The sequence below is a fragment of the Carassius carassius genome, chromosome 21, assembly GCF_963082965.1.
Source record: "Carassius carassius chromosome 21, fCarCar2.1, whole genome shotgun sequence".
In the NCBI taxonomy this organism is placed as follows: domain Eukaryota; kingdom Metazoa; phylum Chordata; class Actinopteri; order Cypriniformes; family Cyprinidae; genus Carassius; species Carassius carassius.
In genome coordinates, this window is record NC_081775.1 from 32,170,507 (window position 1) to 32,176,157 (window position 5,651).

At 39.6% G+C, this 5,651-nt stretch overlaps 1 protein-coding gene across 1 annotated transcript in view; it reads left to right on the forward strand.

Annotated features, from left to right (window-relative positions):
* The first annotated feature begins 2,536 nt into the window (after positions 1–2,536).
* Positions 2,537–5,651, forward strand: part of LOC132098197 (spermatogenesis-associated serine-rich protein 2-like) — a 197,900-nt gene continuing 194,785 nt past the window's right edge. The window contains exon 1 of the mRNA XM_059504389.1: positions 2,537–2,540. The gene's annotated coding sequence lies outside the window, so the exon portion shown is untranslated. The remainder of the gene's footprint in view (positions 2,541–5,651) is intronic.

Here is a 5,651-nt window from a genome sequence, read left to right on the forward strand (position 1 = left end):
GTCTGGTGTGTGAGGCTCAGATTGATCAGATGTTGTGTCTGTCTCAGATCCGCAGGGGTCAGGTGCTCTGAGGAAGGCCTCGCTCCTCTTAAGAGCTCATCTCAGCCCGAGCTGAAGGTCAGATGGATTTTCTGTCTCAGAGGAAATGATTTCCAGCGCGGCGGCGTTGAATCCTGTTAACAGCAGCACTTCAGAATGAGTGATTCCCTCGATGAACATGAGAGGACGTGGCCTAATGACTGCATGCTTGATTACTGAGCTTAATTAACACATTTACAAGATCAGTTACATTACTGTTCCCATTCAAAAGCATTAATGCTGTCATCGAAAATGCATGAATATAGACGTGTACGTATGAGACCCAGGAGCACAAAACCAGTCATAAGGGTCCATTTTGTGAAATTGAGATTTATGCATCATCTGAAAGCTGAATAAATAATCTTTCCATTGATGTGTGGTTTGTTCGGAGGACAATATTTGTCTGAGATACAACTATTTGAAAATCTGAGGAAGCAAAAAAATCTAAATATTGAGAATCATCTTTAAAGTTGTTCAAGTGAAGTTCTTAGCAATGCATATTACAAATCAAACATTAAGTTTTGATATATTTACTGTAGGACATTTACTAAATATCTTCACAGAACATGATCTTATCTTAATATCCTAATGATTTTTGTCATAAAAGAGAAATGTATAATTGTGACTCATACAATGTATTGTTGTCTATTTCTACAAATATACATCTGTGCTACTGATGACTGCTTCTGTGCTGCAGGGACACATGTGTGTGTATATATATATATGTTCATATAGTGCTTAGCATTTGATTTCAGTGAAAGTCTCACCTGACACAAAGGTCAGAGGTCAGACACTCATTCATGATTGTCTGAGGATCCCTGGAGAGGTTAGTTGGAGGAAGCCAACTAAGTCACAGCTGATGTGTGTGTGTGTGTGTGTGTGTGTGTGTGTTCTCATGTATGTAGGTTAGTGAAGCTAAAAAAAAAGCGGCAGCAGCTTCATCCATAATGAAAGAGCTCCTCCCCCTCCATCCCAGGTGTCCTACAGCTGTGACATGATTTGCATACAGTCCCGCCCACTTTCATGATCATGCTGACAATGCAGGGAGGTAAACACACACACACACACACACACACTGATGTTCCCTCACCTTGAGAAGATCCTCATCCAGTTAAGGCAGTGTCAGTGAATAACAATCATGAGTGTGTTCAGATGGGATGTGTGTGTGTGTGTGTGTGTGTGTGTGTGTGTGTGTGTGTGTGTGTGTGTGTGTGTGTGTGTGTGTGTGTGTGTGTGTGTGTGTGAGGGAGGGAGAGAGCTGAAGGGTCATTGTGAAGCTCCTCAGTGATCTCAGTGTTCAGATGAAGACGTCTCCAGTGTCTTGGAGCGAACAGCTCATCCTCCGTTCTTCACAAACACTGGCTCTTTCTGTTTGGCTCTCCATTCAGTTCTTTCTTTTTTCTTATTTGGTTTACGCTGCTCTTGCCCTCAAGTCGCATCTGCAGAGAGCATCAAGAGGCGCATTCACACGAACCCGGCGTGTGCTCGCCCGCTATTGTTTTAGCAAGTTTATGACCTCAGAGTGCTTGCAGATGGGATTGTAGCATCAGATAACAGACTGAGATGAAGATTTCCACAGACCTGATCCGTCAGCACTGAGCGTGCATCATCAATGCATTAAAGGGCTCATGACATGAGAAATCTAATTTGCATTGATCTTTTGGCATCTAAGAGGTCTTTGCACCATTAAAACATCCTGCAGGTTTAATAAGTCCACGCTTGAATCTGTCTCAGGACAAATGCAGTGAATACTGTACGAATTAAAACACTATAACAAAATTACACAAAAAGTGAATAACAAATTAAGGTAGGCCTATATGTGCATACAAAGCATCAATTTTTATTTAGATTTCAGAATGCACACTTTGGACAAAATGGAAATGTGTTTCCCTGTTACCAATCTTGTATAATTAAAAACAATAAACGCATTGTTCACAAAAAAAATGAAGAATGCACACTTTGTCCTTTGTAATACATATGTTGAGGATTTCATCCGTCCGATGTTTAGATTGCAGTTTCTCCCATTCATAAGTAAAGGAGTGAATCATTGTATTTATCTAGTCTTTGGTGCATCACTGTCAGATTTTGCTTCCAGCATGATATTAATGTAGTGTGAGGCTTTATTTCTGTGTACACCTACCCCAACACTAAACCTAACAGTACAGTATTAAAAATCCAGTGTTGGTAGCCGTATTTTTGTTAGAACACCTGACTACGATGAAAGGATCACAGGTTCTCCAGCAGAAGATCCTCCTTCATATCTCAGCACAGCCAAAAACTCTAAAATTAGGGCAGAATTCATGAATACTTTGAAGCTGAGCAAAGCGTTTCACACACACACACACACCCTACAGCAGCCATAATTACACACCCGCTAATCCTGTTTCCCAAATCCAGGTGCCAATGGATCCATGCGAAAAATCCCACGGCCGCACATTTTCTCCATCTGTCTCTCGGATCCGGTTTCACACAAAGATCTGTGTTTGTCTTCATCTCAATTCTGTCTTCATTTGCTTAAAATCTCTCTCCCAGTGACCTCAGCCTAAAACCCTCGAGTTCTCCGCAGAAACTAACAGCATGGTCTGGATCGACATGAGGGGGAATAAATAATGACTCAATCCTGATTTTTGGGAGATTTATTGCTTTAATCCGTTTAGTGCTCATCTGTTCATGTGTTCAGGATTTGAGGAACCGTGTTTCCTCCGGAGGTTTATTGCGATTTATCCAAACATGATGAGAACTTCACTGATATAATCACACAGATCCGTTATTAATTAGTCTTTTAAGTCTTGTTTTCCAGTTGAGATAAATGCTGCTTGAGATATCAAGGTTTGTTTTCAGAGAACGTGTGATTTCATTCACTGGAAATGAGCGATTATTGAGAAAAGTTGTTTTTTTTTATTTTGGTTTCAGAAAATCAACATGATCGCTCTCTTCACAAATCAACTCTTTCTTGATTTTATTACATGTTCTTAGACTTTTATGTCACTTCCTGTCTCCCGTGGTGTTTGTAGTCAGTTTGTAGTCCGTTGTCTGTCTGTTCTTTGTTCCCTGTGGTTTTTGGCATATTGTCAGTTCTACGCTTTCCATGAAATATACCTGCAATATCTACCTGTTTCACTGGCATGTCTCTTTATTGAGTGTGGTCTTACTGCCCTGAAAATATTTGCTAGTACAATAAGACAAAACATACTCAGAGTTGAGATAAAATCTGTGAAAACAAGAGCTATTCCTCAAGGAAATGCATGAAGTATGTAGATCTGCAAGACACACACACACCAAACCAATTAAAAAGACAAAAAAACACATATATATATAGAGAGAGAGAGAGAGAGAGTATTCGATAGCACCAGGAACCTAATGTGTTAATGCACTCGATTACTAGTTGAGTTTACTGTAAGACTGTGTGTGTGTGTGTGTGTGTGTGTGTGTGTGTGTTTGGGAGCATCCTCTCACATCTGCATCCCGAGATGAAGACGCAGCTCTGTGTTGGGTCCAGACGGCCTGTGATCGGCTCGTTCCTCCAGAACTCTGTGTTCTGTGTTTCTCTGCTGGAGTCTCAGCTCCGAGCCTCTCGCCATCTGTTCAGTGAGCTGTGCGTCACACGTCTCCCTGCGGCGGACAGAACCAGCGCACCTCGAGACGAGACACAGGAGCATCGACTGACCGACGAGTCTTCACCAGCAGCAGACCGCAGCTCCAGCAACACTTACAGAAAACAGGCTTCTGTGCAGTCTCCATTCACCCCATCCACAAATAAAGGCTTTCAATCAGAGCAGAATAAGAGCTTAAATTCATGAGGCATGCACTGCTAAAAATGAACATCTTGCTCTGTGGTTTTGTTATATTCTTTTAATATATGAATTCTTTATATTTTCTATTTAGAAGGCAAAGAAGTCATAAATCCAGATGCTTCAGAGCAAAATCATCTTTAATGAATCCTCATCAGACGTGTGACGAGCTTCAGTTTATTAACACTTCACACTCCAGAGCTTCAGTCACATCCAGAAACAGCCAGAGACGTCAGCGGAGGAATCATGGGATAGCAGACAGTCTGAATCATCTCCTTCTGTAAGACACACACAGAGCGGTCAGCGTCTGAACACACTGGAGATCAGAGGATTCAGTCTGACCTGAGCGAAGAAGTCCAGCAGATCCTGATGACTGAACTTCCTGCAGACGCTGAAACAGAGGAGGAAATAAAAGCACCTCATCAATTATTAGCACACGTCTGTCCTGTAGATTCACTGAGTGCACAAGTGAAAGTTTCATGATCATATCCATAAAATATCAACAACACTCTGAAATAACACACTTGAGCAGCAGATCAGCGTTCACTCTCGGACGAATCCACACCCAAAAATAAAGAAGAAACTGATCTTCTGCAGAGTCTCTACAAGAAATATGATCAATCTGACACTATGAGAACTAAACTAGAACTGAAGTAATGTGAAGAGCTGATATGGCTGAAAAAAGAATTGAATTACAACATTTGACACTGAACTGAATCTGAATCTAAATTATGACTCTTTCTCCCGGTTTCACAGACAAGGCTTAGGTCTAAAGTGGAAGTCTGAGCTGTTTTAACTGAAAGTGAAAGTGACGTGACATTCAGCCAAGTATGGTGACCCATACTCAGAATCCGTGCTCTGCATTTAACCCATCCGAAATGCACACACACAGAGCAGTGAACACACACACACACACACTGTGAGCACACACCCGGAGCAGTGTTCATCATTTATGCTGCGGCGCCCGCCTTAACTACTTTTAACTGAAAGTAACTTGCAAGACGCACATCACTAATGTTTTACTCTAAGGCATGTTGATAAAATTACTTAAATGTTCCTTATTGAACTACGACCTGATCTTGGCTTAGTCTAAACCCTGTCTGTGAAACCAGTGTTGTGTGGAGCTGCTTTATAGTTAAGAATCAAATTATGAATTAAGAATTGAAGAATTAATTTTGTTTTATAATTGATTAAATTTATAATTTATAGTTGCAGCATTAAGTGTTAAGGAACTTAATCCAGCTGGAGCTGAATTATAACATGACTGTTTTCTGATTGAGTTGATTTAAAGTTAGGATTTGAATTTTGAATTAAGAATCGAACAATTGAATCTGTTTTATAGTTAAACTTTGAAACATCAGTGGTTATTGAACTGAATTGATCTGAATAATGATTCAATTGTCTTCTGGAGAACTGCTTATAGCTGAAATTGAATCTTAAATTAAGAATTGAATAATTGAATATTTTAATAATTTATTCACATTAACTGAACTGAATCAGAATTGAGCTAAATTGACACTTTGCCTGTAGAATTGGTTCATTTAATTTTGAATTTGTTGTTTTATAATTAAAGAAACTGTGCAACATTGACTATTAATGAAGTTAATTTAATCCAAATTGAGCTGAATTATGACATGATTGTTCTCTGATTCATGGTTAAGAATCAAATTTCGAATTAAGATTCAAACAATTGAATCTGAATAATGACTATTATCTTCTGTAGAGCTGCTTTACAGCTGAAATTCAGTTAGATTCATAAATGATGAATTTGACATGATTATT